Consider the following 17,842-nt stretch of genomic DNA (forward strand, 5'->3'; position numbering starts at 1 on the left):
TGGAGAACTGGTTGGGTAGAACTAGTCTTCAACACCCATTGGCATGTATGAGAGCTGAATGGGATGTGTGGACAGACTGAACAAGTTTGCCATACATACTTGCAAGCACAGGAACCAGTGCAGGGGGTGGGCCTGGTGGGGTTTACTGGGAGTCGCCCCAACTAGGCTGCAGCTCCCACTGGTTTATGTGAGGGCTGAGTGTGTGCTGGGCAGAATCAGGCTGGACTGCAACACCCATTGGTTCGTATTGAAGACAGAGCTGGAAACAGAACTGACCCAGCAATTGCATTCACCAGCATAAGCATAAACTGATTGGGACAACGTACTGTGCTGGACCCTGTACTGGCAAGCACTCACAAGAATCAGGTCTGGGAACACCTCAGACGAAGTTTTCTTTGGTGATCCCTCCAACTGAACTGATCTAAGAACCCGGACTGTGAAGAGAAGTGCAGGTTCCATGTGTCAAAGTTGAGCCTCCTCAGAGGCTCAGATGGAGCAGTGGACAACATATCCAGGTACACATGGAGGATATGGCAGTCCATTGAAGCCTGCAGAGGACACCTGGTACCACAATAGGACGAAGGACAGAACAAATTGATATCTACCCCAGCCACGTGTTGGCAGTGAAAATCTGGGCAAACGGAGACTCCAAATTGGACTATGTCAGCCAGTGGGTTCTGGAGAGATTTCATTGTGCTTGGAATGGCGAGATTGGTAATAATTCAGAACTGTTAAACTATCAAAACTACTTGAGCAGGACCCTTGGAACGAACATGCCCCACATCGAGGACCTGGGATGGTTGGGTTTGGCTTCTGCCTTTATCTCTTCCCTTCCCCCAGTTATGAGGGGAAAAAATTATAATGTGAAAACAATGGTCTTATGCACTTTCTTGTAGCCCTTGACCCCTTGTGTCCTAAGCAACCATGTAAAGATTATCAAATGAAGTAATTACAGGAAAAAAAAGAGACAGAGAGACAGAGAGATGACTGATTGTGCTTGGCCTCCCAAGTGGGCAGTGAACCAAGAAGGAAGAGTTATGTCACTGCCTGGAGACAGCAAGAGCCTGAGGAGCCAGAGAAGAGGTACGTTTATCACTAAGGCTGCAGTATGCAGGACAGAAGCAATGGAAGGTTAGCTCTGACACACTGACTATTTTAATAACCATACTAAACATTAGATTCAGTGTGTGTACTCATCAACGTGTCTTTACTATGGTTACAGACCCAAGGTAAACTACTTAAAAAGGAACAAGCTTTATGATTTGGTGGTCCCGTTGGTTTGGTGACCTGATAGAGCAAGAGGATAGCAATGACGAAGCTTTGGTAGGAATGTTGATGTGGTAAACCGAAACGGATAGGCCGAATCAGGTTGAATAAGCAACCCTCTTACAAGAACTGCCTTCTGAAAGCACATCCCCATGACCTAAGAATCTCACACTAAGTCTCCTTCCAAAGCACCACAGTTGAAATAAATTCCTATCCTCAGAGTACCAATAATTTACATTTGGGGAATTTAAGGCTCTCCGTAAATATGAGAGTCAAATCATGTTGAAACCATAGTCATGATACATCATTAAGGCAACTACATATGTCTGTTGGACAGAACTGAATTGTGTACTTTCATTTGAATCTCTGTCTCTTTAATAAATATGCAAAGTCCCACTTAGGTGCATTTTGAGAGGAGCAGATCCCTGTCATCCACACGGAAAACCAAGACTGAGTTCTGGACTCCAGGCTGTTGTCAGTGTTTGGGGAATAAACTAAAAAATGGAATATCTCTTTCTCTGTCTGTCCCACCTGCCAATGTGTATGTGTATGTGTGTGTATGTCTCTCTTTTTCATTTCATAGAAAGAAAGACAGAAAGAAAGAAAGAGAGAGAGAGAGAGAAAGAAAGAAAGAGAGAGAGAGAGAAAGAAAGAAAGGTAGAACTTATTAAAAACATCATGAGTAAATTCCTAAGAATTCCAAAGAAACTGAGTATTCCATCATCCAACAGTGTAGCCTCATGAACCCATTTATGATTGTTACAGCTGTCTGAAGAGAATCATCTTCTAAAATTCAGATAGGAAACACCTGAAAGATGACATGGAAAGTCAATTCAACTCTATTTTCTTAGCCATTCTTCAGGAAGATATAAATACTTAGGTTAAATGGTATTCCCTGATCTGACCTGACAAAAAGCCTCCTGATTAGTTGCCCTAGCTGAACTATCCGTCCCAAAAACTCTTGCCAAGAAATCTAAGGGAAAACACTCCAAACCTTATGGACTCTCAGATCCGGGATAGTCAGCTTGAACAATTCTCTCCTAAACCGCATTCTTCAGACTGCTCCAGTTCTCCCAGGGTGTTTGTCACTACTGTGAGAAACCTGGACATTTAAAAGGGAGTAGTAGACGTTTGGCATCTAACATCACTGCCAAAGGCATGATTTTAATAAACAGTCTTACCTTTGCTCTTCAATGCTTCAAACAATGAAAAACAGGGTTTAAAAAAAAAGTTTATTTATTTGTATTGGAAAGGCAGATTTACAGAGAAGGAGAGATGGAGAGAAATATCTTCCATCCCCTGGTGCACTACCCAAGTGGCCACAACAGCCACTACTGAGCCAATCTGAAGCAAGGAACCAGGAGCCTTTTCCAGGTCTCCCAAGCAAGAGCAAGGTCTCAAGACTTTAGGCCATCATCTACTGCTTTCCCAGGCCACAGTCAGGGAGCTGTAATGGGAAGTGTGGCAGCTGCGACATGAACCAGTGTATGGGATCCCAGCATGCAAGGCATGAATTTAGCCACTAGGCTATCACAATGGATCCTTAAAAAAAAGGATTTTCCTGACAAATGCACCAAACTCTTCAAGGAAAATTGATCTAATAGTTGGGAATGAGGTTATTAAGGAGTTGACTGACACAGGAGTCACTTTATTGATTTTTAACCTTATCAGTTCAATTTTCCTACCTTAGAGTCACAACACTATTTCAACATCAGAAATCAACCCAGTCCACAATGGTTTTTAAGTCCCAATTCATTTCTTTTTTTAAGATTTATTTTTATTTTTATTGGAAAGTCAGATATACAGAGAGGAGGAGAGACAGAGAGGAAGATCTTCCATCCTATGATTAACTCCAGCAATGGCTGGAGCTGAACCAATCCAAGACCAGGAACCCGGAGCGACTTCCAGGTCTCCCACATGGTGCAGGGTCCCATGGACTTGGGCTGTCCTCAACTGCCTTCCCAGGCCACAAGCAGGGAGCTGGATAAGAAGCAGGCTGCAGGGATTAGAACTGGTGCCCATATTGGATCCTGATGCATTCAAGGCGAGGACTTCAGTTACTAGGTTACCGAGCCAGGCCCAATTCATTCCTTTTTGATCAGGATCTATGGAAGAACTTCAGTAGATAGTAATCATTCCATCTTCACCTGATAGGAAGGTATTTGCTTAAAGCTCATCAGGCATATGTATCATTGTCCTGAAGATTTAGATCAGCCACCATGTTTTTGAGCCCTAAGCTAGAAGATTCATCTAAAAGCATCCTGAGATATGCAGCTATCAGAAAACTAACAATTTCCTAATAGATGCATCACTGCAGTGTTTGTTGTCTAAAAATAGCTCAAATGTTGACTAAATTAACTCAGTATCAGTTATAAAATCCTGTGTGATGAGGGAAAATAAAATCCTTACTCAACATTTCACAATACCGTTTATACGTACAATTTAAAAGGGCTGAGAGCAGACAGGACCTGCTGCCTTCTATGCCCTTGTGGAGATAGCCTGCCACCTGCTGTGCCCACATGGAGGGCAGCAGGCTTATGGGCCTGGGGGTGCAGGCTTGCGGGTAGTTGGGGGGATAGAACAGGTAGAGGCATGCAGAGACCTAGGTGAGCTGAGTGAGCCTGGGCATTTCCCCATATCCTTGGTCCTGGGCATGGTGAGGAAAGGGAGAGGAGAGACCTAGTTAACATGCAGGCCTGGTGTGCTAGTGGACTAGACTTTTGGGAAACTCTGATTGGGCCTGGGTCTTGGGTATCTGGAGGGGTAGGGTTACAGGCCAGCACACCTGCCAGGACTTTGGGATCCTGGTGGGCTGACAAAGCTCTGGGTCATCACCCCACCCCACTTGAAGATTGCGCTTCGGAAGGTTGGCCTGGGGAACCCAAGCTCTCAGGGTGCAAGGGAAGGGGCAAAGGGATGTGTGGGAGGGAAGACCACTGAGGGAGTATGTTGCAGGTGAGGAGTGACTTCTGAAGAATCTCCAGTGACAAGGCCATTAATATTTGCAGGTAAGTGAGAGGTCTGAGACTGAACAGTTTGGAGGGGAAGCTGGAAGACCTTTATGCACCAGCCCAAGTGGAAGACCTGAGGTGGGCTAGTTAGCATGAATCACGGCCGATCACCACTCACCAATGTACACTAAAGCTAAGGCTGGGGGCCTCACAGGGTAAGGTAGATCACAGTAAGCATCAGTGAGAGTCAGAACAGAGGATAGATTATGTTAGCTGAGCCAGGATATTACCCAAGTACGTGAAAGAACTAGGTCTGGGTGAAGATTCTGTCGAGGATATGTGGGCCCAACCCCGTGGAACTGCAATTTTCACTGGTTTGCTTAAGAGGTAGGAATAGCAATGGACTAAGATAGGCAGGACCATGAAACTTTCCAACACTCGTGGGTACTGGAGTCGGAAACAGCTTGGGCTAGATCAGGCTGCAGCACTCTCAGGTACACTCAAGAATAGGGTGTGGGGGCAGACCAGCATCCACCAGCTCATATAAAGGCCTGGACAGAGGGTGCAAATTGCACCAGGTGGGGGCCTAGAACCAACAGCACATCTGAGATCTGGGTCTGGGGTGGCCCTGGTAGGGAAACTTGGGAAACTGCCCTGGTGGGCCATAGCTCCCATGGGTGACCATGTGATTCAGGCGTGGGTGTTGGCCAGGTCAGGCAAAGTAGCTTTACCCATTGGCAAATATGTGGATTGCTTCTGGAGTGTGGTGGACCGGGCAGGACAGGGCCAATCTTAGCCCATTGTATCTGCAGGAGCCAGGCTGGAATGTGGCTCATGACAGGCTAGGGTATCACACCCACAGTTTTGCATGAAGGCTGAGGATGGGAGCAGAAGAGGCAGGCAAAAGCTCCCCTGCTGGGCCATTGGTCCCACTGGCAAGCGTGAAAGCTGGGACCAAGGGCAGACCAGGCTGAGCAGCACCCTAACACCTGTTGGCCTGCATGTGAACGGGATTAGGAGGAGAGCCAAGCTGGGCTAAGTAACTATCCACTGGTATATGCAGGAGCCAGAGTAAGTGCAGGCTATTTGGCCTTTGCTGAAGCTTCAGCTAGCAAGTAGTGGGACTGGAGGCAAATCCTGCCAAGTCAGACTGCAGAACCAACTAGAGAATGTAAGATCCTGAACTGGGAGTGGGCCCAGAAGGGAAACTGTGGGCACCTCTCTGATGGGCTACAGCTCTCATTGGTGAGCATGAGAACCAGGGCTCGGGGCAGGCCTGGCTAGACAGGCAATGGCATTCGCTGGCAGGAGTGTGGATAGGGGAGTCAGTTGAACTAGGCTCAATGCCCATTAAAGTATACAAGAGCTGAATGGAATTTGGAACAGACTGGACTAGTCTACTGTGCACCTACTGGCATGCATAGGAACCAGGGCTGAGGGTGGGCTTGGTAAGGGTTATTGGGAGTCGCTTAGACTAAGTTGCAGTTTCCACCAGTGTACATGAAGGTCAAGTGTGTGTACATGAGGTATACATCCTCGCTGAGTGGGCAAGGATGGGCTTGGCCGTAGCATCCGTTGGTTGGTGTATGAGATGGTGCTGAGAACAGAGCTGACCAGGTTATTTCAGCCATCAGTGTGAGTGTAGGCTGATGTGAGTGATGAACTAAGCTAGACATTGCACTAGCTAGCACACACAGGCATCCGGTTGGGGTCACCTCTGGTGAGGACTTTTTAGGGACCACCCTACTGGGTCACTAGATTTAGAACTCCAACCATGGTGAAAATCACAGGATCTGTGGTGTGACTGTGGAGTAAATGTGTGTCAGAACTGGGCCTCCTCAGTTGCTGAAGACAGTGCAGTGGATGGCACGCCCAGATGCCCATCGGGGACATGACAACCAGGTCATTGAGGGCTGCAGAGTACATCTAGTACCATGGAGTGCAGAACAAATCAGATGGCTCTCCTGGCCAAGCTTTGTCAGTATCTGTGTGAATCAAGCCTTGAAGGTAGACTATGTCAGCCAATGGACATTGGAAGGATTTTCTCACCTTTGGAGCAATGAAATCAACAGTATCTCAGAACTATCAAAATTGCTTTAAGTAGTATCCTTGGAACATGCTCCATAACGGGAACCCTGGGATGACATCAGGTGGCCATTCCCCCTTTCCTTGGGACTGATGCAGTTAAATTGCTGGGAGTGGCCCTCTCCTCTTCTCCCTCCACTTTCCCCGATACCAAAAGAAAAAAGGAGATTGGAGGCAGTTATCTCATCCATTTTCCCCCATTCCTTGACCCTCCCCACCCTAATTTGTGATCCACATGGGTATGCATCCCCCTCAACTATGTAAACATCATCAAAACTAAATGACTTTATTACTATTGTAATTTATATGATGTTTTCATAGTTGATCAGGATGGGAAGGATCAAGGGTTAGGGAAAAGTGGGTGTGATCATTGTTTCCAAAGGTTCTGTGTCTGGGAGGAGCGGGGAGATATGGGGAGATGCCATACTCAGCTTCCCAACCAGCCCAGTAACCGTGGATAGGGACCAACCACCCAACATCAACCCAGAATTCCCGATGTGGTACACATTCCGAGGGTTCTGCCCAAGTAGTTTCAATAGTTCTGAAATGCTGTCAATCTCATCAATCCAAGAAACCCTTCCAATGTCTATTGGCCAACAGAATCTACCTTAGAGTCTACACTCAACCAGATATTTGCTATCATTGTTTGGCTGGGGTAGCTGTATAATTTGTTCTGTCCTCCTTCCTCTGCTATGGTACTAAATTTTCTCTGCAGGCCCCAGTGGGCTGCTATATCCTCCATGTGCATCTGGGCATGCTGTCCACTGCTCCATCTTTTTCACTTAGGAGGACAAGTTCTCGCTAGCAGGCCAAAGGACCCAGGCCATGCGACCTAGGCCCTGCCAGACTCCATCGCCCCTGGGGCTCATATAGCTGGTATCCGCCATGCAGGCAGGCACAAAGACCCAGGCCAGGAGACCTGGGCCCCATTGGGCCCTCCACCCCCCAGACTCATGGACTTGGCAAACGTCATACAGACGTTTGGCCCAGGGGCCCAGGGGCCTGCGCAGGAGTCCCAGGCATCGCTGAACCCAGTGCTCCCAGGGATCATGAACCTGGCACCCACTGCACAGATGGGCCTAAGGACCCAGGCCAAGAGACTCAGGCCCTGCCTAAACCCCCACCCCCAGGACTCATGTACCCAGAACCCACCGCACCTTGCTGTGCCCAGACTGGCATGGCTTGCCTCACCTCAGCATTCACCAGCGGGTGCTGCAGCCTAGTTCAATCCAGCTGACTCTCAGTTCCAGCTTCTGCTGGTGGGAGATACAGTTTAGGCTGGTTCGGTCAGCCCCAAGTCCTGGCCCTAATGTTGACTGGCTGATGTTGCAGTCCAACCTGGCCCATCCCATCCCTATCTTGGTTCTTACATCTGCCAGTAGATGTTATGAATTGGTTCAGTCTGACCAAATCCTAGACCTGACTTGTATGTATGCTGGCGGATACTGTAACCTTGCCTGGTCTGGGCTGCTCCTTGCATTGGTTCTTGTGCTTACCTGCAGCGGCTGCATCCTAACAAAAGGGTTCCCCAAGTTCCTCTAACAGGTCTCCTCCATATGGTCGATCTCACGTGAACTGGTAGGTCTGACCCATCTGATTTAGTTCGGCTGTTGTGCTGGCAGGAACAGTTTCCTTGCTCAGCCAGACTACACCCATTTCGATTGTTACTGTTGGGAGTTAAAGCTCAGCCACACTTGTCCACACCCAGACACATGGTTCAGAGAAAGCAAAAACCTACCCCCCAGGGTAGAGCTGGGAAGTAGGAGGTGAAGGCAGGAGGGAGCCTGCACTTGTTTAAAAAACAAACAAACAAACAAACCTAGTCCAGCCCATTCTACACCCACCCTGGCTCACACAAGTATTAGTGAGTGCTGGAATCTGAGCCGGTTTGGCACTCCCCATATCCAGTCCACACACATGCCAAGGAAGACTGCATCCATCTTCCAGCCCAGACAGCTGCTGCCATTCTGGTTCTCACATTCACCAGCGGGAACCCCAACCCACCTGGGGCATCCCCTTAGCTCCTCAATCAGGACCGTTCACAGCCACAGATGTTTTGTCAGCAGAGATTGCAATTCCACAGGGGTGGGTCCTCAAACAACCCCCATAGATTCTGCCCCCAGACCTGATTCTTTCATGTGCTGGTTATTGTCATGGGCCAGCCTAATATTACCTGATCCCTGTTCCAAATCTCACTGGTGGATGCTGTTATCAAACCCAACTGGATAAGCCCCCAACCCTAGCTTTAGTGTGTTCCAGTGAGTGGTGTTTTGTGGTGGTTGATGCTAACTAGCCCAGGTCTCCCACATGTGCTGGTGTTTCAGCCTGACTCTTAAAGGTCCCCAACCCTCTTCAAAATGCTCAGTCTCAGGCCCTTCACTTACCTGCAAGTACAGTGACCTTGTCTATAGAAGTCCCTAGTCATTCTTCACCTGGACATAAGCCCGCAGGTCCTGCTCACCCCAACCTGTGCCATCCACCAGACCCCATGTAAACCTAACCCCAAATTCCCACAGTGTGCACTAAGCAACCTCAGGACTTCACCTGGCATCATTGGCACCCAGGATACCCAGGGTCTCCCCTCCCCCAGGGAGTTACGCCACCCGGCTGCCTACACTCGTGCCAGAGCAAAAAGCACCCAGGATGAGGGGGCTTGGAACCAAAATATATTTATTATTAAAAAATAAACTCAATGAAGACCATCAAAAAAAGTTAAAAGAACATTTAGGGCTGGCATGATATTTAGAAACTGAATCTCTAATTTCTCTTCATAGTTCAGCTTCTATGTGAATTACTTTAGACAAAATCCAAATGAAGCTTTTAACTGGAAAAGGAATCAGAAACTACCCTTAAGGAGATAAAGGAGCATGTCTGTGATCCCCTGCGCTGGGACTCTTGATTACAAATAGCCATTTTTCTTCTTAGTTCATGGAAAAGAAGACAATATATTGGGAACACTGTGTCCCAGCCTCATGTAGAACAATGTGGACTAGCTGGTACTGTAACAAATAGAGGGCCCGGCGCAGCAGCTTAGTGGTGAAAGTCCTCACCTTGAATGCACCAAGATCCCATATGGGCGCCGGTTCTAATCCCCACAGCCCCACTTCCCATCCAGCTCCCTACCTGTGGCCTGGGAGAGCAGTCCAGAATGGTCCAAAGCCTTGAGATCCTGCTCCCGCATGGGAGACCTGGAAGAAGTTCCTGGCTACTAGCTTCAGATTGGCGGAGCTCCAGCCATTGCAGTCATTTGGGGGAGTGAATCATCAGATGGAAGATCTTCCTCTCTGTCTCTCCTCCTCTCTGTATCTGACTTTGCAATAAAAATAAATAAATCTTAAAAAATAGAGACCTAGTCATTTCCCTTCAAAATGCTTGTTCCCATTGTTGTTCCCATAATTGTTGTTCCCATTGTAGTTGTACGTGCTTTACAAGAAATTGCCAAAGACTGTCTATTAACAAAAAGGTTCCTCATTCTGTGGAAGCCTTATCCAATCCCCATCACACTCAGCATCTGTTTCCAAGCAGGTTGACTTCCAAGGAATAACTTGTGCCTCTTCCTTCTGATGTAACTATTGCCCACTGTGATTCCCTCATCTCGGCTGCTCTCCTTCCCCTCCTGCCTGACAGAATCCCTCCTAACTGTTTGACTCTACTAGACAGTCTTTCCACTTCTTGTTTAGACCTACAGCAAACACTTCAGAGAGCATGAAAGTCATCTGGCTCACTGATTAATTTTAGCTAGGAAATAAAAATGAGAAAGCCAAAGTTCCATACACCCCATGTTGAAGAACCTGGATTGGAGTCCTAGCTCTGCTTCCCGCTCCAGTTTCCTGCTAAAGTATATCTTGGGAGGCAGCAGGTACTGGTTTAAGGAGTTGGATCCTTGCCACCAAACATGGGAGATCCAACTTGAGTTCCCAGGGCTGGCTTTAGCCTGGTCCGGGCCTCACTGTTGTAGACATTGGCAGAGTGAATCAGTACATAGAAAATTTCTCTATCTAAATTTCTAATAAATAAAATTTAATCTGTTAATTTAAATAATTTTAAAAGGAAATGAAAATGGACATTTTACAGCTGCATGTGCTGTCGTGTTTACAGACTGAGCCTACGAAAGCTAAGCCTGTCCCTGAAGCCTCTTCAGCCCACAGGCTGGCCTTTTTACCTTAGCTCAAGCACACTAACTGGCCAGAAATAAAACCACAAATGTCTATACTGGAAGTAGATATGCCTTTGGAGTAACACATGATTTTTCTGCAAGATGAAATAAAAAAATAATAATGTCTATGTAGCAGACATTTATTGTTATGAAATTCTTGATGTTGAACATCTAAAAAACAAAATATTGACAAGCTTGGTCCCTTATGAGGACTGTGAGGAAAGTCTCTGTCCCAGGCTTGCACCTGACTTGTACCTGGCTTGAATATGATGTGTTACCTGGAGTTCTACTCCATACGTGTTTAACCATTTTTGAAGGATATCATCATATTGGATTAAGATCCACCACGATGACATCCTGACCTGGTTACTTTTACAAAGTCCTCATAAAAATAAGATCACACTCTAAGGCACCAGCAGTTAGAACTATAGCATATGAAGTTTGAAGGGGAAATGATTCAACTCATAACAGGTGTATTTGAGATGTAAGAGTGAATCATCTCTAAAAGTAGCCTAGCACGCATATCTGAACTGTCAGAACTACCCAAAACACGACCCTGAAAAGGCATTTTCCTTTACCATCTGGGCTTTTTGGAATATGACAGATGTAGCATGTTTGTTAACTTCATATTGATGAAAACTTACTCTTTTTCTCCCTGTTGTGGACTGTATTCACCGGCTCTGCATTTAAGGGGGTATAAAATAGAAGTGTAGCAGAGACTGATATGTTCAGATGTGGAGACAAAGTGCAGTATGTACAGTGTATCTCTATGCATACAGACCAAAGATAAACTCCCAGTGAAACAGTTGAAAATATCCTAGCAATAAGATGCCGGATGCAGATGCTTAGATATTGTCCATGCCCACAATGTTGGGAAACACCTCAGTAACAGCCTGATGGATTTATGACTATCCATTGTAATACTAGAGGGGAAATCAATGGGAGGGGGAGGGGGGACAGAACTTAGGAGGGGGACAGGAAAGCCAAGAGCTTATGGGACTATATCATAAAACAATTTAAAAATATGGCAGATGAATTGTATCCAGCTGCCACCTTCACAAAGGTACAAATGCTAGTTAGCAATGATATTTTGTCTTTTCATTAAATAGAAGATGCCTCGTGTCGCAAAATCACAACATGGCAGTCAGTAGGATATTATTAGAAAAGTTTATTCCTGCTTGGAGAGAACTCTGAACTACATAGCAACAGAGCATCTCCTTGTACTAGGCAAGTAATTCAATCTATTTGCAATATTTGGTCCTCATGCCCACATTTCCATGGGGCATGCTATCTTTAGTCTTCAGGATTCGTGGAATGCACTAATGGAAACATAAAAATTAAGATGGCCAAATTAATGAAAACCTCCCATTTGTCCCTGTCTCAAGCCCTATCCTTGATCTTACTTAACCTAAAATCCACTTCTTCAGGTAATAACAAGCTGTCATCTTTTAAAATAATTAATAGTAGAACTATGAGACTAGATAGACTATGAATTTGCTGTGATTAAAGGAGACCTTCTCACTTACTATAAGAGACTCACCAAACTCCCTCAAGCTAATTTACAACTTATAGAATAATATTTCCACAGCCCACTGCAAGGAGATAAAGAAATATCAATCCACAATCTATAACCTGGTGACGGTATATTGGAAATGCCACATTCATAAAAGTCCTTTCCGATCTCATTGGAAAGGACCACAGTAGGTTTTATTACTAACCCCTGTGCTGCTAAACCAAAAGGCATTGACTCATGGATTTATGTCTCTCATTTCAAAAAGGCTACCCAATCTACTAACGATACCAAAGAACTCAAATTAAAATTTCCTCCTTTCTTTTTCCTGGGAGAGGGTTGGGGGTGGCCTGGACATAGGCAGGGCCAGCATGGCTGGGAGCACCTGGGGACTATATACTTGGACCTTACACACTGGCAGGGTTAATCCAGGGGTACTGTTGCCTGTGTCCCCTCCAAATCCCAGAAGCCAGTTACCTGAGCCTTCCAGGAACACTGCCTTCATTAGATTTGCTCTTGAACTCACTAATGGGCTTTGACAGCTGACAACCTAGCTTCGGTGGCCTCAGGAACTCTGATCTCAGGCCCATTGATGTGTGTACTCACCTCATACCAACTGCTATAAAGTCATCATTTATTTTTTAAAAAAAAGGTAGAATAAAAGTCTGAAGATAATTATGACTGCCTCTTTTTTTAGGTTTTTAAAAAAATTATTTTTAAAAGATTTTTAAATTTTTTATTGGAAAGTCAGATACACAGAGAGAAAGAGAGACAGATAGGAAGATCTTCCATCCACTGATTCACTCCCCAAGTGGCTGCAATGGCTAGAGCTGAGCCAATCTGAAGCCAGGAGACTCTTCTGGGACTCCTGAGCAGGTGCAAGGTCCCAAGGCTTTGCACCATCCTCTACTGCTTTCCCAGCCCACAAGCAGGGAGCTTCACAGGAAGTGGAGCATCCAGGACACGAATCTGCACCCTCATAGGATCCCAGCACATGCAAGGCAAGGATTTAGCCATTGAATCATCATACATACTGGGCCTTTGGCTGCCTTATAGGACAGATTTGTATTGGTTCTTACCTGGTTATGGGCACTTCGGTTTCTAATAGAACAGGAAGCCTTTCTGTTAGGAACAATGTAATCATATTAAAATGAATCAACCAAATAACATTCACAGGTGCTGATCTGAATACCATATCACTGTAATAACTGAAACCCCTCCAATGGCTTCAGCTTTGAATGAGAATAAAGGCTCAGCATTTACCAGGTGACACCTTGTAGGATCAACCTTCCTCTTGCACTTGGGTTTTCCTTGGACATAGAGCCTATCGAGCCCATCTGATATGGCCCCTGCTACTCTTCAGATTTTCTTTTCTTTTTTTCTTTTTAATTCTTTGACAGGTAAAGAGACAGACACACTTACACATACACTGAAAGGTAGATGCCTAGAGTAAGAGAGAGAAACTCCCACTTACTGGTTCACTCCCAAAATGCCTGTAATGGCTGGGGTGGCCCAGCATGGAATGGAATCAAGAGCTCCATCTCTTGGGTCTTGTACCTGTGCGGCAGGAATCCAAACACCTGAGCCATTTCCTGCTGCCTTTTGTGCACCTTAGCAGAAAGTTGGAATCAGGAGCAGGGTCCTGGACCCAACCCCAAATCCTTCAATGTGGGATATAGACAGTTAAGCCAAATGCCCTCCCTGTAATTTTCCACTTTTAAAGGACAGATGGTTCAAGTGTTGTTCCATTGGCATGATTATTTCTGTGTTCATCCATCCTTTATGGCCTGAAGATGTGATCTATTACCTGGATTTACTAAACAACTCTTAAACAACAACCAGCAAGCACTACAGCATTGGTAATATGATTGGTAAGAAAAGTGATCTTACAAACCACAAGGCACTTGATATCATCACTATCTCCCAAGGGGGAATCTGTGCTTTTTATTTGAACACAACATTGTACCTGTATACCTGATGACTTGTCAAATATCACTCCTATTGCCAATCTTATGAAAAGACAAGGTAATGTCTTAAATGAACCTTCACTTAGTTTAAGAGACTTCATAAAGATTTGATTTGGCTCAGGCCTCAGCTAGTTAAAACTCTTGGCTAATGACACTATTATTATTACTTTCTCTTCTTTTCGTTTCTGTTTTCTGTCAGGTCCTAATGCAACTGTGTGGCTTACTGTTCTGCTACTTCTGCTAAAGTAAGAAATATATGACAACTAGAGGAAATCAGTCATCTTTCCTGGGCAACTTGCAATGAAAAATATCTAGTTATTGCCTAAGCCCCACTCCCTCTCTGCCCTGCTTGTCACTCAAACATAGTGTAAAACCATTATCTGTAGTCTTCTACGTCGTCTGCATCTCCTCTATGGGACATGACATCCAGGGAATGGGCCTTCCCAGCGACATGAAACTGAGACAAAATCCAAAGAATGATCATTGCTGTATCTCAATCATGCTCAAATTAATGTGCAGAAGAAGACTATAATAAGAAGCAGCTTTGAAATCACATTTCCAAGTGGAATTGGGAGACCTTTAGGGGACCAAAGTCTGTGCGTGGGTTAAGTGGCAGACTGAGAAAGTGCACTCTTGCACTGAACATCAGGGAGAAGGAAACCAGAATGCTTATCTGTGGAGAGGCAAAGCCTGCAAAGCCATTAATGTGTTTATTGGGTGTTGCAGCTGAGCAAGTGTCAGAAATAACCAAGGAGCTTCACACCCACTGCGGGTCTATCACATGTAGCCTGGTGATGCACAGTAGAAGCCTAGGCTCTTCTCGGCATTGTGGTCCCCTCCTTTCCACGGGACTTGGGGATTTCCTTTGTCCGCAGCCTCCCCATCCCTTTGAAAGACAAGGGCCATCTGAGTTTCTTTGGAGCATCGATTCAGCATCTGTGCATTCCTGATTCCCCTCATGCCACAGAGAAAGCTCTGCTCTTCTAAGTTTCTGAGTGTGAGTCACTCAACACAAATACGAAAGTGGTGCTGTTGCTGGTTGAGTAGTCTTGTGTAAATGTCCCCAAGCAGTGAGGAAAGTTACTGTGTACAAGAGGATGGTGGGGGTCCCTGCTAATATCTGATTTTTCCTGTGGCCACCAGTGTCAGCAGAGACAGCCATGCGATGGTAGAGTCAGGAGGGAAGGGCTGGAGTGACCTTGAGACCCAACGGAAATGCAGAAGTGAAGCTAAAAATCACTGATTCTTCTATTTGATTTCAGGGAAATGAAACTGAGGCTGGCAACAGCATCAAAATCCAAGCAATGGAAAAAAAAGTCGTAGGAGTCAACTAGTAACTGAGTTACCTAATCTTCACCCACATCTCTGACCACATGTTGAGTCTATGCTAGTAAAACCAGGAGGGGTGGGGAACAGCCAGGGTAAAGCAAAGGAGACACATGCAGGAGACAAATATAAAAATAACACAAACACCCAGTGCTTTGTGTCTGTTAGAAGAGAGGGGTCTGGGGGGAATCACAGTGCCTATAAAACTGTTTCACATAATACAATGTTATTAACAACAAAAAAAAAAGAAGAAGAAGAAGAAGAAGAAGAGAGAGGCCTGATTGCAGCTACTTGGGAAGTGAACCAGTGAATGGAAGATCTTTCTGTATCTCCTCTCTGTGTCTGCCTTTCTAATAAAAATAAATAAATCTTCAAAAAAAAAAAAAAAGAGGGGTGGCCTGGTGCAATGGCACAGTGGCTAAATCCATTGCCTTGCACATGCTAAGATCGTGTATGGGCACCAGTTTGTGTCCAGGGTGCTCCACTTTCCCATCCAACTCCCTCCTTGTGGCTTGGGAAAGCAACAGAGGATGTCCCAAAGCCTTGGGACCCTGCATGCATGTGAGAGACACGGCAGAAGCTCCTGGCGTCGGATCAGTTCAGCTCCGGCTGTTGCAGCTACTTGGAAAGTGAAGCAGTGGATGGAAGATCTTTCTCTGTCTTTCCTTCTCTCTGTAAATCTGCCTTTCTAATAAAAATAAACAAATATTTGAAAAATAGAAAGGAGCCTTGTTTTTGTGACTAGAATTAATAATTAAGGGAAAATGTGAATGCTACAGGAAGCAATTATTGATTACAAAGATGAAGGGATTACAGATTCATGCAGGCCTCCTACTAGGGTAGAGAGGATCAGGGTGCAGGGTGGATGCTGGTAAAATAAATGTTTCAGGTAGGAGTAACACAGTATATCTCTCCTTGCTGTCAGACTTGATCATTGCCCAGAGACAGGGATGAACTTTTGATGTCACCTTGGAGACCCCAGTGTGAGGAGAAATGTTACTTTAAGTAGTCTTGAAGGTTCTGAGATATTACCAGTTTCATTACACCCGAGGTGAGCTACTCTAAGGCCTGTTGGTTTTCCCTGTCCACCTCAGTTGCCCACAGACCTATGTGCTTGTTGTAGAGCCTGGCCTCTAGGGTTGTTCAACCTGTCCTACTTTCCGTCTTTTGATGCAGTACTAGTAGTCCACTGCTGGCTTAAGATGAGCTGGCTGTCTTGATCTTTCTGAGTATGCTCTCCATTCTAACACAGGAGTCAGTAGCTGAGGTGACCCAGTCCTGAAATGTGCTCTGAGATCCGACCACATGTGCATGTGATTTTCCCTGAGACTGGGGACTGAGCACAGTAGTCTGGCTGTGAAACACCAAGAAACCTCCCCTGGGAGGTCCTCAGACCTTGCTCTTGTGCGCATCATCTGGTGCACCAGCCAACACATGTACCAGTGGGTCCAGCTGCCTGGTCAATCCCTCCCCTAGCATGGCTCTCATGCGGCTGCTCCGCTTTTAGTACAGCTCCCTGTTAATTAATGTGCCTGGGAAAGGCAGTGGGGAATAGCCCAGGTCCTTGGGTCCCTGCATTCATTTAGGAGACCATGATAAAGCTCTTGGTCCCGGCTTTGGACTGGGCCAGCCCTGACTATTGCGATCATTTCAGGAGTGAACTAGCCAAAGGAATTCTCTCTCTCTCTCTCTCTCCCACCCCCTTTCTCTGTACTGGCTTTCAAATAAATAAACCTTTAAAAATATGTCTAAGAGAACTGGAATGTAATTGTTATCATTCTAATCAGCCACCAAAGTCATAGCTAGAGATAGAGTCAGCAGAGATAGCAAAATATCTAAATTTTCCTCTTGTCCATCTCAGTTGGCTGGGAAATTTCGGAATAAACTTTTCTGGGTAGTGGAGATGAGCAGAGGAAGAACACCTGAACCCAGTTTCTCAAGCAAACCACCTGACAGTGCTCTACTCGCGAAATATCTGGAAACCCAGATCTCGTATTCTTTCTTGTCTTCCTTTCTAAATGGAAATTTCAGGTCCCCTCTTACCTGCAGCCCTGATTAACTCCTCCTGGAAAGGGTAAGTCACTTTTCATTCTGGATCTCACAGGTTCCTCCTCAGAGCTTTCCCAGATGTTACTCGGTGCCCTCCAAAGGACAGAACAGAGTTTTGTCACCCTCCATGCCCAGCAGTGGTAAGGATAATCTCGGATGTGTCCTTGCTCTTTGCATGGAGAAACACTCTGGTATTACCTACCAAATGTTCCTATATTACTCAGCAGATGCCCTTGCTACTGCCACTCTGATGACTCTTCTCTCAGCGCACCTTGGTCTTCAGCCACCTGTTCCCATGTTGGTGTTTGTTCCACTTTCTGTTCCCAGTGCGCTTCTATCAGTGATGCACTAAATTGGGAGGCTTGGAGAGTAAAGAGATATAAAGCTGTAGCTTGAAAGGTTGTTAAGCCCAATAATACATTATTTTAATTACAAAAAAAATTATCTTTACTTATTTGAAAGGCAGAGAAAGAGCAGAGAAATCTCTCATTCTCTGGTTCACTCTTCAAATACCTGAATCAGTCAGAGGAGA

The sequence above is a fragment of the Ochotona curzoniae genome, unplaced genomic scaffold (genome assembly GCF_017591425.1).
Source record: "Ochotona curzoniae isolate NIBS_2020 unplaced genomic scaffold, NIBS_Ocur_1.0 scaffold_2683, whole genome shotgun sequence".
Classification (NCBI taxonomy): Eukaryota; Metazoa; Chordata; class Mammalia; order Lagomorpha; family Ochotonidae; genus Ochotona; species Ochotona curzoniae.